The sequence below is a fragment of the Macaca nemestrina genome, chromosome 5, assembly GCF_043159975.1.
Source record: "Macaca nemestrina isolate mMacNem1 chromosome 5, mMacNem.hap1, whole genome shotgun sequence".
In the NCBI taxonomy this organism is placed as follows: Eukaryota; Metazoa; Chordata; class Mammalia; order Primates; family Cercopithecidae; genus Macaca; species Macaca nemestrina.
This window is the reverse complement of record NC_092129.1, coordinates 146621083-146639291: the sequence shown is the minus strand read 5'-3', so window position 1 is coordinate 146639291 and position 18209 is coordinate 146621083.

The window sequence follows — 18209 nt, the reverse complement described above, 5'->3', positions numbered from 1 at the left end:
GTCGGTCACTTCTTTGCCCCGACCAAGCCAATGTCATATGGAAGGTGGCAGAGAGCACAGCAGGAAGCAGAAGTGGGCGGCCCTGGGCTGTACCTTTGAGAATCTCTATTCTCTCAGACTCCCAGACGGCACTCCTCCCCATCATCCTTTGCTGTCCCCCTAGGCTGTCCCCACTCCGGAATTAAACCTCAGCCCCCTCCCACAGAATTTTCTCAAACCTGTGAAGTTTCTACAAAAGGCGGTGGAATGCTCAGCAGCGCAAGGTGGGGGGTGGAGGGGGTGGGGGCTCCATGGGTTTGGGTCTTGCCCAGTGGGCACATGGCCTGTGTGATAGGAAACAAGTCCATTCTCCTGCTGTCTGCGGGCAGAGGAGCTGGCGGGGTGGGGGAGGGGGAGATTTGGGCTCAGGTACTCTTGGTGGATGGGCTTCGTTCTGTGGCTGATGGGGTGGCTTAAAAGATCTTAACAGAGAGATCAGGAAGCCAGACTGCAAGGTGGGGGGCATTTCCTAACAGCAAGTGTGCCCTCCATTCCCTCTTTTGAGGAACAAAGAGTATCTTTGCTGGGGCCTGAGTCATCCATGAGAACAGAGAGCAGCGGTGTCCCAGGGCAGGGCTTGCCTGGTGTGGATTGGGGTGGTGCTGCTCCCAGTGAGGGGCAGCACAAGGGGAGACAGAAATGGAGGAACAGCCCCCGTAAGGGCAAGCCCAGTATACACCAGTGCCCAGAACTACCTGATGGAGGAACAGCTCCCTAAGGGCGAGCCCAGTGTGCACAGGTGCCCCGAGCTGCCTGCATGAGGCTGGAGGCTAGTTTGGATGAGGGCATGGCTCAACTTTCACTTGGCACATTGAAATAGCTTTTGCTGTCTGCTAGGGTGTGGAAAACTGTTTTTCCATGCCCCCAAGCAGTGCTGCAGCCACAGGTGAGGAGGGAGGTATCTCTCCTTGCCTCTCCTCCCAACTCTTGGCTTTTGCATCCTTAAATTTGGTTGAAACAATTCCCTAAGATCTAATGCTGGGAGGCTTCCCTTCTTTCATGACACAGTGAACTCAGGTGCTCTATCTGCATTCTCCCTAAATCCTCCTGAGCTTTTAGGTAAGAGGCTGGTGACTTCACAATGGGCAGCAGAGGCCTAAGGCCATTCCATCAAACTGAAGATGGTGGCAAGTTGTCCTCACTTCTTTGTTGAGCACCCAGGGGTATATCCTGGAGCAAGGGTGGTGCCAGGGATTCTCCTGCTTTGGTTCCTCCTGCAGGGTCCCGGCAGCTGGACAGCGGCCCTCACTCTGGGTGGATGACACTCAGTCAGGGGCTTTTGGCCATTTTTTGTGCCCTCGATTGCTTCTTAAAATCATCTTTTCTTTTCTTTTCTTTTCTTTTCTTTTCTTTTGAGACGGGGTTTCACTCCATTGCCCAGCCTGGAGTGCAGTGGTGCAATCACGGCTCACTGCAGCCTCGACCTCCCTGGGTTCAGGTGATCCTCCCACCTCAGCCTCCCAAGTAGCTGGGACTATAGGCATGCACCACTATGCCTGGCTAATTTCAGAATAATATTTTCGTACACATAAAATATGTAGGATTACAAAGTAAGCTAGTTATATTTATATACAGTTGTCAAAATATTTTTAAAATGTGTAACATGGTACTATGTGCATAGGTTTCTTTATTAACATATTGAATAACAAGATCTAGGGGTGGGCCTATTAAACAATGGTAAATTGAAGTAGAGATGAGTGTAAACAATATTCTAAGATACCTGTGGCAAACTGTAAAGGGATATGAAAAACTCTGTGGTTTCTATTGGCGCTGCTGATACAACTGCACTTTGCTCCCTTTGTTCATAACCCAGGAAATAGAAACGACTGAAAATAAAGTTGTATTCTATTCCAATCCAAGTGCACAGACCCCTGAATTCTATAGTTCATGGACCCCAGTTATGAGCTATTGGAATGAGGCTGTTCTAGCTACTGAAATGAGGCTTTAGGTATCCTCTGAATTCCTAACAAACCCCCCAGCTCCACTCTCTATGATCACGGAGCCAGGTTGGAAACTTCCAGCACTGCACCTGGACGCCCACACACTCATCAGGGCCCACTCCTCTGGACCGCCCAACCTCACCATCCAGGTAGAAATGGACATGACTGGGGCATTTTGCTAGGGCAGCAGTCCCCAACCTTTTCGGCTCCAGGGACTGGTTTCATGGAAGACAATTTTTCCAAGGATGGAAGGTGGTGGGGAATGGTTTTGGGTGAAACTGTTGCACTTCAGATCATCAGGCATTAGATTCTCATAAGGAGCATGCAACCTGGATCCCTCGCATGCGCAGTTCACAATAGGGTTTGTGCTCCTATGAGAATCTTGTGCCGCCACTGATCTGGCAGAAGGCACAGCTCAGGCTGTAATGCTCACCTGCAGCTCACCTCCTGCTGTGCAGCTCGTCCCTAACGGGCCACAGACAGGTATCAGCCCCTGCCTGGGGGTTGGGGACCCCTGTGTTAGGGAATTGGTGGAGGCCTCTGTATCTAGTTTGCAGAATGGGTGGAACTCTTCCATTCCTGCCCCGCCGTGGTCCCTCTAAGCAATTTTACTGATGAAGACACCTAAGCCCAGAGTAGGGCCAGGGCTCAGGTCTCCAATTTACCACTGCACCATTCTTCCTGCTGCCAGTGTGGTGTGGGCACGATGGAGATGAATGTGTGTTTTTTGCTCCCTGTGTTACTGCCCCGAGCCCCCGGCCACCATAGGCACAAAGGCAGCCACGCCTTGGGACAGGTTTGTGTTAACTGGCCAAGAGAAGGAGCTGCCATAAGACATTCCTCTCTGTGTTCCCAAAGGTCTCACTATTGAGAATATTTGACCAGGACCCCGGGACGGGACGAGGTAGGGGATGAGGAAGGGAAGTGTGGTTGAGAAGCACTGTGGCTTAGATAGGAGGTTTCTCCTGACCAGAAGGAGGTAGAAAGCAGCCCCTGAGTACCCATATGCATTTGGGACGGTGCCAGCTCCCCACAACACCCTGACAAAGCCCAGGAAGGAGCTGCTGGGTGTGCCCGGGGAGGCTGGACCCTAAGCCCAGGGCTCCTGGTTTTGGCTGAAATTTACTGGGGCAGCAGACCATGGACCCAAACAGTCCTGTGGACTGGGTCAGTGGTCTTCTGAGACAGAAGTGTTGGTTACCCACCCAACAGCCATTCTCCCATGTTCCTTAAAGAACCCACATTTTATTCTAGATGCCGCTTGCTCGGGAAGGTGGGCCTTTCCTCCAGCTCCAGAGGGTGACCCATGAAAGCCCTAAACCAAGTGTGCTGATTTTCCCTTTGCTAGGGATCGATTTAGGACTCAGTCCTGCCCAAGAGAACTTGGGAGAAGTCTGGGAAGGAGATACAGGTGGTCTGTACCTGCTACCTGCCCTGAAGATGGTTTTGTGAGATCTGCAGCTCTGGCAGCCATGGTGTGACCATGAGATAGCAAGCCTAGGGTAAAAGGCCCACACACTGAGGACAATGGAATGCAAGGATAGAAAGATCCTAAATGCTTGGATACATCAGGGAACTATGAAACCACTCTGAGGACTGCCTGCCTCTAGACCTCTTGCTATGTGAAATAACTAAATCATTTTTTTAGCTTAAGCTGCTATCAGGCAGGTTTCTTGTATGTATGGCCCACACATTCTTAACTGGCACAGCATCTCAGTGGTTTCAATACAGACTCATACGCACGGGGGCTTTCTCCAGATTGCGGGGTCCATAAGATGCAGAAGTTTTCTAGGGTTCCAAGGAAGAACCCCAGTAAAGGTTACAGTTGGATTTCCTCCAGCCCAGCAGGATAGGGCATTGCCTTTAGAAATTTGAGTTTAGTTCAGCCTTTCCTTTTATCTTATTTGTTTCTTTTTTAGACACAGGGTCTCGCTCTGTTGCCCAGGCTGGAGTGCAGTGGCACAACCATAGCCCACTGCAGCCTCAAACTCTTGGGCTCAAGCAATCCTCCCACCTCAGCCTCCCAAGTAGCTAGGACTACAGGCACATGCCACCATACATAGCTAATTTTTTTATTTTTATTTTTTGTAGAGACAGGGTCTTACTATGTTGCCCATACTGGCAATCTTTCTTTTTTGTCCTCCATCAGAGGAAGTGGCACCCCTCTCTACTGCTGCTCTCTCCTTGTGTGGCACACTATAGTAGTTAACTGTTAGCTCTGGAGACATACGACATGTTATTCTCACCAGCCCTGTAATCTGGGGCCTCAGTTTCTTCATCTGTAAAATGGGGACAGTAACACTAAAGAAATAAAAATAAGGAATGTACTCAGAACAGTGCCTGGCACAAAGGAAGTGCTTGCCAAGCATTAACTGTTATTTTTATTATTTTCTCTACCACATCCTCTTCCCTCCTCAATTACCCCATCTTCCTGACATCTCCACTTCCTCCTTCTCAGTAGCAGTTTTTCCCACTCACCTTGTGTCCATGTTAAATCCCTCCTCAATGGGTCTACTACCTTATTCCCACCTGGGTTCTTTACCTTCTTGACAAACTGTCTTCAAAGAGGAGTCTGTGTTTGTCACCTTTGTTTTCTCACCACGACTCCCTAGCAAACACCCTGACACCTGCCTTCGGCATCTACCCTTCGTCCACAAGGAATCTGTCATGTTCTACAGCAGTCTCTGATCAACAAATCTTGCTGTCCTGGGTCCTACGCCTCTCCACCATGCCTGCCACCCTCCTCTACAGGGAGCCCCTCTGCCTCAGTGGCGTGACTGTCTCCCACCCCCTAGTGCCTTCCAGCTCTATCTCCCCAGTCTGGTCACTGGGCCAGCTTCCTGCTGCCTTTGACCTAGCTCACAGAGCAAAGTCCTTAGCCTGTGGCTTTCCTTTCTTCCCAGCCGTACTGGCCCTCCAGCCTGGTCTTCTCTCTAGAGCCTGGATCTGACTCCGGAGGCTTTCTGTGGAATCCTCCCACCGAGCCACCCCATCTCTTCTCACTTAACCTTCCTAAACTAACCTCCCTAGACCAGCTCTCCCATCAGACTCCCCCACTCTGGCCCACGATGCCCTCTGTCTCTTGGCCATTTAGCAGGGCCACCTTGCTGGCTCCTCCCTGCCTCTGCCTTGTTTCCCTGTTCGTCCCACATCTAGGGGCCCCTCTGTGATAATGCTCCTCCCAAATATTCTGTATTGGCCACTTTAGGCCCCTTTGCACCTGTTCTATTATAAGATTAATAATACACAATGATTTCCTCCCTCTAGGCTCTTCCTTATCTGTTCTGCTGCCAGATTCTTCTTCCTTAATGCTGCTGAGACACATCCCCTTGCTCAAAAGCCAAAAATAGCCCCCTCTTGCTTACAGCACCAGGTACCATATCCTGCCTGGTTGTGTTAGTTCCCACAGTAGGAACACACCTCGGTTACAGCAGCTCTTGCTTATATTACAACCCTGGTATACGTAGCCTTTTGGGCAAGGTCTGCAGAGTGTGGAGTTAAGAGCCTCAGCTTTGCATTCAAAAAGACCTGGGGTTGCATCCTGGCTTTGCCACTTACTAGCCATGTGTATTAGGGTTCTCCAGAGAAACAGAACCAACAGGATATATGCAGAACTTGCAAAAATCTCTATCATCTATCTATATCCACCTATATATATATATCTATTATCTATCTATATCATCTATATTTATCATCTATCTATATCTGTATCATTCATCTATCTATATATCTATCCATCCATCCATCCATCCATCCATCCATCCATCCATCCATCCTTATTTATTTTTAGGAATTGGCTGACAAGATTGCCAGGGATTAGCAAGTCTGAAGTTTGTAGGACAGACCAGCTGGCTAGCAATTCAGGTAAGAGTTGATGTTGCAATCTTGAATCTGAAATTCATAGCGCAGGCCAGGCAGACTGGAAACTCAGGCAAGATCTCTATGTTGTAGTCTTAAGTCAGAATTCCTTTTTCTAGAAACCTCCCCCTTTGCTCTTGAGGCCTTCTCCTGGTAGGTTGAGGCCCACCCTCAGTAGGGAGGGTAATCTGCTTTGCTTACAACCAACTGATTGTAAATGCTAATTCCATCTACAAAATTTCTTTGCAGCAACATCTAGACTGTTTAACCAAATAACTGGGCATGTAAGCCTGCTTGTCACACTATGCATTTTGGAGCAGGCTGTTTTCCTCCTCTGAGCCTTATTTTCCTTCTCCAAGATGGAATCTTGGAAGAGCTTAGCTCATAGGACTAGTGAGGGCAAAGTGCATACACAGAGTGCACAGTAAATATTAGCTATTTTTACTATTGTTGTGGTTGTATCAGTGGGTACTCAAAAAACTTGTGGATGATGTTAATACTCTTGGGAATATGGGACCTACAAAACATGGCTGCTGCCCTCCAGTTTTTGGTTGGGTTGTGCAGGTATAACACGAAACTACGGAGGTGAACTGTGCTTATTCCCATCTGACTCTGTACCCCAACAGACTGGTTCAGAGCCTTTAGTTCATGTACAAACTCCCAAAGGAACAAAATCTTCCAGAATTCTTCACATTCTTTTTTTGTGAAGGGAAGAAGAAAGTTTCTCCACTGGTTTCTTCATTTTTGAGGGGATTTGGAACAATATATCAAAAAGAATTAAATTTCACTTCTTCAGCAGCCATTTCACATTTTGTAAGAACTGCATATTTATGCCAGTAAACAACGAAGCAGGAACAAGATGATAGCTCCGTTTTCCTGGAAATCAGGAAATCAATCAAGCTGTCTCAAACTGAGATGTCTGCATTGTGAAATCCTGCTAACATTCCAAAAAGCTGTTTTAAATAAGAGTAATTTTTATAAATGGAAATTCTCTCCCTCTCTTTCTCCCCCCCTTACCCCTCTCCCTTCCTTCTTCCCTCCTTTCTTTTTTTAAACCAGTGTTGGCCACTGACTACTTCTGATGTGTTCAGCCTAGGCATCAATTTTTAAAAATAGGTGGGATGGGATATGGGTTTCTTTGCTTCTCTCTCTGAGACCTTTCCATTGTTTCTGCCCAATTAATTGGCACCCATCTCTGCCTGCCTAGGAGTCTGCTTGCCTTTGTCCACACCAGCCCTACCTGTTCCTATCCTTTTTTTTTTTTTTTTAAACAGTGAAGCCATTACTTCAGCTGCGTCTTTCAGAACCAGGAATAAAATGATCTCAAAAGAACTTCTCTGTGTACAGTATTAAGATTATATATATATATGTGTGTGTGTATATATAATATATATAATATATACATATATACTTTTTATTTTAAGGGTACAGTGGGGCATGCCTGTATTCCCAGCTACTTGGGAAGCTGAAGCAGGAAGATCACTTGAGCTCAAGAGTTCAAAACCAGCCTGGGCAACACAGCAAGACCTCATCCTTTAAAAAACAAACAAAAACTTATACAAAGAACAACTTTTTAATTTTAGATGTATAGAATAGCTGCAAGAGGAGTACAGAGAATTTCCATATATGCTGCGCCCAGCTTCCTTCTTATTAATATCTTAGTACAGTACTTTTTCACAACTAATGAACCAATATTGATATATTATTACTTATTTTTCTTGAGACATTCTCACTCTTTCACACAGGCTGGGGTGCAGTGGTGCAATCTCAGCTCATTGCAACCTCTGCCTCCCGGGTTCATGTGATTTTCCTGCCTCAGCCTCCCGAGTAGCTGGGATTACAGGCCCGCACCACCACACCTGGCTAATTTTTGTATTTTTAGCAGAGGCGGGGTTTCACCATATTGGTCAGGCTGGGCTCAAACTCCTGACCTCAGGTGATCCACCCACTTCGGCCTCCCAAAGTGCTGGGATTATAGGCGTGAGCCACCACACCTGGCCTGATACATTATTATTAAGTAAAGTTCATACTTTGTTCAGTTTCCTTTGTTTTTCACCAAAGTTCTACAGTGAAACTTACTTCCTAAAGTTTTACCTATGTTCTTTTTCTGTTCCAGGATCCCATCTAGGATGCCATATGCATTTAGTCATGATGTGTCTTAAACTCCTCATGGCCATGACAGTTTCTCAAATTTTTCTTGCTTCTGATGAACTTGATGGTTTTGAGGAGGTCAGGGATTTTGTAAAATGTCCTTCAACTGGGACTCGTTTAATGTTTTTCTCGTGATTGGACTCGGGTAATGTGGTTTTGGAGGAAGACTACAGTAGTAAAGTAACCTTCTCATCACATCATATCAAGGCTGTATCCTATCAATATGACTTAGCACTGCTGATGTTAACTTTGATCACCTGGCTAAGGCAGTGTTTGCCAGACTTCTCCACTGTGAAGTGATTTTCTCCCCCTTCTTCCCACACTATAATATTTGGAAACAAGTCACTAAGCACAGCCCATATTTAAGGAGGGGAAGAGTACTCCACTTCTTTGAGAAGGGAATATCTAGATAAATTATTTGGAATATTTCTGCATGGACGATTTTTCTCAATAATTTAGGTCTATGGGCCCACAGGTGTTTATTTTATACTTTGGTTATAATCCAATAAATAACATAATAAAAATAAGTAATAATAGTGATATGGTTTGGCTGTGTCCCCATCCAAATCTCATCTTGAATTGTAGCTCCCATAATTCCCATGTATTGTGGGAGGGTCCCCGTTCCTGGTGGGAGATAACTGAATCAGGGGGAGGTTCCCCCATGATTCTGGAGGTAGTGAATAAGTCTCATGGGATTTCATGGTTTGATAAGGGGTTTCCCCTTTTGCTTGCCTCTCACTCTCGCCTGCCCCCATGTAAGAAGTGCCTTTTGCCTTCCTCCATGATTGTGAGGCCTCCTCAGCCACATGGAATTGTGAGTTCATTAAACCTCTTTTTTTTTTTGAGACGGAGTCTCGCTCTGTCGCCCAGGCTGGAGTGCAGTGGCCGGATCTCAGCTCACTGCAAGCTCCGCCTCCCGGGTTTACGCCATTCTCCTGCCTCAGCCTCCCAAGTAGCTGGGACTACAGGCGCCCGCCACCTCGCCCGGCTAGTTTTTCGTTTTTTTTAGTAGAGACGGGGTTTCACCATGTTAGCCAGGATGGTCTCGATCTCCTGACCTCGTGATCCGCCCGTCTCGGCCTCCCAAAGTGCTGGGATTACAGGCTTGAGCCATGGCACCTTGCCCATAAACCTCTTTTTCTTAATTACCTAGTCTCGGGTATGTCTTTATCACCAGTGTGAAAATGGACTAATACAAGCAGTAAATAAATTTTGTGTTTTGAGATGGAGTCTTGAATTGCTTGAACCCCAGGCTGGAGTGCAGTGGCACAATCTCAGCTCACTGCAACCTCTGCCTCTGTGGTTCAAGCAATTTGCCTGCCTCAGCTTTCCAAGTAGCTAGGATTATAGGCACCCACCACCATGCCCAGCTAATTTTGTATTTTTATTACAGATGGGGTTTCACCATGTTGGCCAGGTTGGTCTTCAACTCCTGATTTCAAGCGATCCATCTGCATTGGCCTCTCCAAAGTACTGGGATTACAGGCATGAGCCACTGTGCCCGGCCAGTAAATAATTTTTTTTTTTTTTTGAAACGGGGTCTCACTATGTTGTCTAGGCCGAAGTACAGTGATATGATCTCGGCTCACTGCAACCTCTACCTCCCAGGTTTAAGTGATTCTCCTGCCTAAGCCCCCTGAGTAGCTGGGATTACAGGTGCCCGCCACCATGCCCGGCTACTTTTTAATTTTAGTAGAGACGGGGTTTCACCACATTGGCCAGGCTGGTCTCGAACTCCTGACCTCAAGTGATCTGCCCACCTTGACCTACTAAAGTTCTGGGATTACAGGCGCGAGTCACCACGCCTGGCCAGTAAATAAATATTTAAAGAGCTCTACCTTTTGACTTGATTTGTAGGCTTTACTTCCTTTTGTGTGAATTGAGCCCATTTCCCTGAAAGGACCAGGAGGTACTGCTCACAGCCAGAGGGAGTCAACTCAGTAGTCATGCAAACACACGGAGTCCTGGGGGTGGGGGAAACATGTTTCATTTCTCCCATTTTGATGCTGATTAATCCAGAGTCCACTTTGGACGGGCACCCTGGAGGCCCTTCCCCCTCTCATCTGGCTCCTTGGTTGTTGATCCTCTCTCCCTTTTCCGTTCCAACACCACCTATCCCCTGGTAAGACATGTAGGGGACCTTCACTCTATTTGCATGAAATAAGGAAACAAAATATAACAGATATAAGTCATGGGTAGTGTAGCTATCCTTTTGTTGCATGTTTTCGAGGTGGACTCTTCTGGGTACTTTAAATATATCATTTCTAATCTTCACACTAATTACACAGCAATTATTCCAATTTAACAAATATAGAAACTGAATCTCTAAGAGTTTCTTTTTTTCTTAATTCCCCCAAAGTTTTCCTCTTACTGCAGTTTTTTCTTTTCAGTCTCTTCCAACTCCTCTCATGCATCTCCTAATGGTGCCCATGGCTCTCTCCTTGGTTGCCCTTTTCTGTTCATGCTCCCCTCTAAATGGTCTCTTCTACTCTCCTGGCTTTACATACCATCCATATGCTGATGACTAGCAAAGGCACATCTCTACCTTGGGTGTCTGTATTTGATTTCAGAAAAGTCAACCTCTTCCCTTGAGTGTTTTAAATCAAAAGTCAGAGGTTCTGCTTTTAGTAGTGGTGGAGTCGCTTGTATTGTATTATAGTCATTATAGAGATAATAAACAAACACAACCATTGGAAGGCACTGGAGAGACCAAAAGCAGGCAGAAACGAGACGGGGAGGAAACCACCAGAAGAAGGGAGTGCAGCGGGGAAGATTTGTGATCACAAGGCTTTTGCCTGAGGGTACTCTTCAGAACAGGTAGCACAGGATGGCCAGAAAGTGGCTAGTCTTACTGGTTTGGCAAGTCAGAGAATGGGATTTAGAAAGAAAATCTAGGAATGAAGAAACCACAGAGTTTATATGCACTTTTAACCACTTCTTAAAAGTGCATATAAAATTTGATTAAATCCTTGGTCAACTCCTGACCTGTGCATGCATAGGGGATACTTTAAGGAGCCCAGCAAGAAACAAGCAGAAGGTAAAAGACAGGAAGTTGAAAGAACTGAGCAGAAAGTTTAGCTGCTGCCCATCTCAAGGGACACAGAATTTGGAATTTTATGCCTGCCAAGTTACCTGCCTGAAAATAAATGCTCTTCAGAGGAAGGTAACAGAATCCAGATTCTCTACATCATACTATCTATAATGCTTAGAATAATAAAGATTTTTTAAAACTCTAAACTTGAAAACAAGCAGGGAAATGTGATCCATAGTCAAAAGAAAAGCAGTCGGCCAGGCACAGTGGCTCATGCCTGTAATCCCAGCAATTTGGCAGGCTGAGTCGGGTGGATCGCGAGGTCAAGAGATCAAGAGCATCCTGGCCAACATGATGAAACCCCGTCTCTACTAAAAATACAAAAATTATCTGGGCGTGGTGGTGTGTGCCTATAATTCCAGCTACTCAGGAGGCTGAGGCAGGAGAATCACTTGAACCAGGGAGGCAGAGGCTGCAGTGAGCCAAGATGGCGCCATTGCACTCCAGTCTGGGTGATAGAGTAAGACTCTGTCTCAAAGAAAAAAAAAAAAAAAAAAAAGAAAGAAAGAAAGAAAAGAAAAAAGAAAAGCAGTCAATGAGAACCAATTCTGAAACACTTCATACTATTAGAATTAGTAGTCAAAGATTTTAGAGCAAATATATGTTTTTAAGGACTTTGAAAACACAGTCATAATGAATGAACAGATGGGCAATTTCAACAAAGAACTAGAAACTACAAAAAAGAACCACATGGCAATTCCAAAATTAAAAAGCATGATATCTGAAGTGAAAAATCTCACTAGACAGGCTTAACAGAATATTGAAGATGAAATAAGAAAAGATGAACTTGAATAAAAATCAATAAAATTTATAATAATCTGAGGAACAGAGAAGAAAATATTTGAAAAGATAGTCAAAGCTTCAGTAACTTATAGGACAATATAAAATCATCTAACAGACACAAAATTCAGTTCCTAGAAGGAGAAGAAATAAGCAATGGGACAGAAAAATTTGGAGAAGTAAATTATTTGGAGAAATAATGGCCAAAATTTTCACAAGTTTGATGATAAATATAAGCTTACAGATCCAAGAAGCCCAACACAACTTGATAAATACAAAGAAAACTACTCTTGAACACATCATAATCAACCTACTAAAAAAGAGAAAATCTGGAAAATGACCAAGAAAAACAGCATATACTACATACAGGGAACCATGAGTAGACAAATCAGCTAACTTCTCATCAGAAATATTGAAGGCCAAAAGACAATGGAATGCCATATCTAACGTGCTAAAAGTAAAACCCTGAAACCCAGAATTGTACATATACAATGTATTGATTTCATTATTATCATGTTGCTAATATCCTCACTTACATACTTTAATATATTTATTATGCTTATTCTAAACTCTTGGTTCATCTGTTCTAATGCATCTCCTGATGGTATCTGTCATCTGGCCATGATTTTTTTTTTTGAAGTGGTTGCTTTACTCAGATACCTTAGTTTGGTCTGTGAACTCATATCCCCTAGCTCCTCTGTCCAATAATGAATACTGGGGAAGGACAGAAGCCACAGTATCACAGTAATGAGCTAAAGGGAGTGTGTGTATGTGTGTATATGTGTGTGTGAGAAAGATAGGACAGAGAAAGATGTGAAGGGTATGATGGGGAAGAACAAACACTAAGAGAGCCCTGGTGTATTAGTCCGTTCTCATGCTGCTAATAAAGACATACCTGAGACTGGATAATTTATAAAGGAGAGAGGTTTAATTGACTCACAGTTCAGCATGACTGGGGAGGCCTCAGGAAACTTACAATCATGGTGGAAGGGGAAGCAAACATGTCCTTCTTCACATGGTGGCAGGAAGGAGAAGAATGAGAGGTGAGTGAAGGGGGAAGCTCCTTATAAAACCATAAGATCTCATGAGAACTTACTCACTATCACAAGAATAGCATGGGAGAAACCACCCCCATGATTCAATTACTTCCCACCAGGTCCTTCCCACGACATGTGGGGACTATGGTAACTACAATTCAAGATGAGATTTGGGTGGGGATACAGCCAAACCATATAACCTGGGCACCAGAAAACCAGTAACAAGAAACCAATCTTCAGGTTAAGTCTTCATCTCAACCAGTCAGGGAGAAGCTATATTGGTAGGAGGGTTGAGAAGGTGACTTGAGGCTCTTCAACATCCACTCATACAACTCCTCTACAGAGCAGAACTTCTGCACTGTCCTGATTGTATACCCTGAACGTCACTTCAAAACAGCCCAGTACAATGTTAAATAGAAGCAGAGGTAATTAGATGAACCCATGGATATAGAGAGTCAAATATATATATACACACATATATATAAACACACACATATAAAATATATAAAATATACATATATACAAATAATGCAAAATATATATACAAAATATATATAATCTCTTACAAAATTGAAATTTATCAAAAGGACAATTCCTTTTGACAGATACTTTGTCTCTTCAACCACCATATTTTTCATACTGTTTACTCAGGTAGCAAGAAAAGATCCCTAGTCCATTAGTTTTACTAGGATATATTTGAATCAATTTTCCCTGGCTCATGGTAAGTTCCTTTCCTTGAAAAGAAGAGTCAATCTTCTTTTATTTCAGAAAATATTTTTAAATTTATATACTGAAATATATCTTGATCTAAATAATAAATATAGTTGGTCCTCCATATCTATGGGTTCCACATCCATGGATTCAACCAACTGGGATAAAAAATATTCCAAACAACAGGAACAATAATAAAAAATAACAATATAACAATTAAAAACAATACAAAATTTAAAAATATAGTATAACATCTATTTATATAACATTTACATTGTATTAGGTATTATAAGTGATCTAGAAATGACTTAAAGTATACAGAAGCCCAGCCTGGGCAACATGGTGAGACTTCCATTTCTACAAAAAATAACATTAGCCAGGTGTAGTGGTGCATGCTTGTGGTCCCAGCTACTTAGGAGGCTGAGCTGGCAGAACTGCTGAAGTTCCGGAGGTTAAGGCTGCAGTGAGCGATGATCACACCACTGCATCCCAGCCTGGGAGACAGTGAGAACCTGTCTCAAAAAATAAGTAAATACAATAAAAAATAAAGTATACAGGAGGATATGCATAGATTATATGCAAATCTCACACCATTTTATGTAAGAAACTTGAGTATCCTCAGATTTTGGTATCCATGGCGCTTTCCAGAACCAATCCCCTGTAGATACCGAGGGATCACTGTACACATACACACACACACACAAATACACACATATAAATACACATACACGTATACACACACACATAAATACACACACACATAAACACATACACACACACACAGTGCAATTGCTGGAGTGTCTGGTAAGCCTTTGTTTAATCTTTAAGAAGCTGCCAGACTGTCTTCCAAGTGGCTGCATCATTTTGCATTCCCACCAGCAATGAATGAGAGCTCCTGTTGCTCCACAACCTCATCAGCATTTGCTGTTCTTAGTATTTTGGATTTTAGCTCATCTAATAAGTGTAGAGTGGTATCTTGTTTAAATTGCAATTTTCTAGTGACATATTATGTTGAGAATCTTTTCATATGTTTATTTGCCATCTACATATATTCTTTGGTGAGGTTTCCATTCAGCTCTTTTGCCCATATTTTAATCAGGTTGTTCATTTTCTTACTGCTCAGTTTTAAGAGTTCTTTGTATTTTAGACATATTGCCTTTATCAGATAGGTGTTTTGCACATATTTTCTCGTAGTCTGTGGCTTGTATTTTCATTCTCTTAATGGTGTCTTTGCAGAGCAGAAGTTTTCCATTTTAATGAAGTCCAACTTATCTATCTTTCTTTTCTTTTATGGATTGTGCTTTGGTGTTGTATCTAAAAACTCACTGCCAAACCAAAGTCAACTAGAGTTTCTCCTATGTGATATGCTTACCTGAATGAAATGTTTAGCTTTTTCATTCTTCTTCATAGTATAACCCTCTTCTAACTTCATTTCAAAAATTTGTAAGCCATTCATTCTAGTTTTTCCGTATTTTAGCAGCCACATTACTAAATCACTTATTTCTCAGGTTCCAGTTTTCTTCCCTCTTGGGAAATCATCTCCCTGAGTCAGCAAAGGCCCATTACTTTTTTAGTTTTCTAGTGTCTCTAGTCTCATAGTTGTGTTCTCTGACTTTTGGATAGTCATCACTCTCCTCTTTAACCCTCAAAACATTGCCATGGAGTTCTAAAAGGAAGGAGAACAAATGATATGGAGGTAGCAGTCGCCGATTTCCTGAACCAACCTCAGGAGATAAATGAGCAAACACTTCCCTAACTTTGCAATTCCCGCCTGTTTGGCCCAAATTTATATGAAGTGCTCACTTGTCAATTAATAGCTTCTTCACCAATTTTTCTTGCAGCCTTAGTAAGGAACTTCTTTTTTTTTTTTTATTTTTTCTTTTAATGAGACAGGATCTTACTATGTTGGCCAGGTTGGGCTGAACTCTTGGCCTCAAGCAATCCTCCTGCATCAGTCTCCCAAACTGCTAGGATTACAGGTGTGAGCCATCACGCCCAGCCAAGAAACTTCTATAAGAAAAGGTTTCACCCCGTCTCTACTAAAAAATACAAAAAACTAGCCGGGTGAGGTGGCGGGCGCCTGTAGTCCCAGCTACTTGGGAGGCTGAGGCAGGAGAATGGCATAAACCTGAAACCTGGGAGGCGGAGCTTGCAGTGAGCTGAGATCCGGCCACTGCACTCCAGCCTGGGCGACACAGCAAGACTCCGTCTCAAAAAAAAAAAAAAAAAAAAAAAAAGAGAAAAAGTTTCTGTTACAGAATTTATTTATTTATTTTTTATTTTTAAGATAGAGTTTTACTCTGTCACCCAGGCTGGAGGGCATGGCACAGTCACGGCTCATTGCAGCCTCAACCTCCCAGGCTCAAGCAATCCTCCCACCTCAGCCTCCTGAGTAGCTGGGACTACAGGCATATGTCACCATGCCTGGCTAATTTTTTTAGTTTTTGTAGAAACAGGGTCTTACTATGTTGCCCAGGCTGGTCTTGAACTCCTGGACTTATGCAATCCTCTCTTCTTGGCCTCCCAAAGTGCTGGGATTACAAGCATGAACCACTACACCTGGCTCTCTGGTAGAGAATTTAAACTGACAACATCTCTTGCATCAAAGAAAATTTAACTAGTTTTTTCCCATTTGCCTTTTCTTTGTGTAATGGAGTTCTGAATGGAATCAGGAATAGTAATTTGAGTTCTGAATGGCTTTTAACAATCACACTTTTATTTTATTTAAAACAATATTTGTAAGAAATGCACACTGCACTCCAGCCTGGACGACAGATTGAGACTCTGTCTCAAAAAAAAAAAAAGAAAGAAATGTATTTGATAGACTTGTTAGGTAATTGATTTTGTAAGTAACTGCTGGTTCTGATTAAGTATGCTTTTTTTTTTTTTTTTTTTTCCTGAGACAAGGTCTCGCTCTGTCACCCAGGCTGGAGTACAGCTCCATCTCAGCTCACCACAACCTCTGCCTCCCAGGCCCAAGTGATCCTCCCACCCCAGCCTCCTGAGTAGCTGGGACTACAGGTGTGTGCCCCCATGCCCAGCTAATTTTTGTATTTTTTGTAGAGACGGGATTTTGCCATGTTGCCTAGGCTGGTCTTGAACTACTGAGCTCAAGCAATCTGCCTGCCTTGGCCTCCTACAGTGCTGGGATTACAGGCGTGAGCCACCACACCCGGCCCAAGTATGCTTCTTACAAAGATAACCCACCAAATCATTCGTAGTGCTTCTGTCTGACATGTTTAATTTAGATAAGCTGTGACGAAGAGTGAGTATGAGTTTCCTAGGGCTGCTATAACAAATTCCTACAAACTTGATGGCCTGAAACAATAGAAATGCATTCTCTCACAGTTCTGGAGGCCAGAACTCTGAAGTCAAATGTCAGCAGAGTTGTGCTCCTTCTGAAGGCTCTAAGGGAGGAAGAATTCTTCCTTGCCTTTTCCTAGCTTCTGGTGGTTGCTGGAAATTCTTGGCACTTCGTGGCTTATAGCTGCATCACTCCAATCTCTGCCTGTCTGCACATGGCTGTCTTCCCTGTGTGTGTGTGTGTCTTTAAATCTCCTTCTCCTTATAAGAACACCAGTCATTGGATTTAGGGCCCACCCTATTCCAGTGTGACCTCACCTTAACTTGATGATGTCTCCAAGGATCCTATTTCCAAATAAGGTCACAGCCACAGGTATTAGGGTTTAGGATTTCAATTCAAAACATAACACAGCGAAGCTATAAGGCCTAGGGCATAAGAATAAAATTCAAAGGAGATATGCTAGAGAGAGAAAAACACAGAATAAAACATGCTTCAGGAAGAAGAACTGGAGGTATGCGTGGTGTGCGGTTATTGCTTTGAAGACAGGCTGCTTCAGTCTGAGAAAGTGCCTCTTGTAAATATACATAGAGAAGTGTAGTCTAAATATGCTTGACTTTAGCCTTGAAAAGGATAATTAAGAAAATAGCAAACCCAAATCATCAACACTAACTAATGGAAATTGTCAGAGAGAGTAAAAATTTAAAGCATAATTGCAGCTGAACATGGTGGGGTGCGAGAGGTGAGGTCTCACAACTGGCCACCAGTCAAGCACTAACAGGCAATGCACTGCCCCTACCTTAATTTTTCTTTCATTTTGTTCCTGTTTCTGTTTTGCTTCATTATTGATTGATCAGACATCTGGTAAACATTTATCATCGATATTATTGATTGGCATTTCCCTCCACCATTTGCTCAAGTCTCCGAAGTACTGGCTGTGCTATCACAGCACATAAGTCATCTGGGGAGTGCAGTGGAGAAAGACCTTGGGTCTGCACAGGATATTGTGCCTTCTGAGTATGACTGGGAAGGTGAAGCTAAAACCTGCTGGTCTTGCAGTGTCTCAACTCTCTCACAGAGTTGGAGATTACAGAGGGTGGCTTTAAATGTCAAAGATTATTAATTATAATAACAATACAATATATATCATCTTTTGAATTGACAGATTTTTCAAATTCACTTATTACTTCTGGTAGGGTTTTAAAAATTTTTTCGGCCCCCCTATATCCCATTTCCACCAACACCTTACCTATTATTTTATTGTGAAGACTTCCTAAGCTTCCTTATGGGGTAGGAGGTAG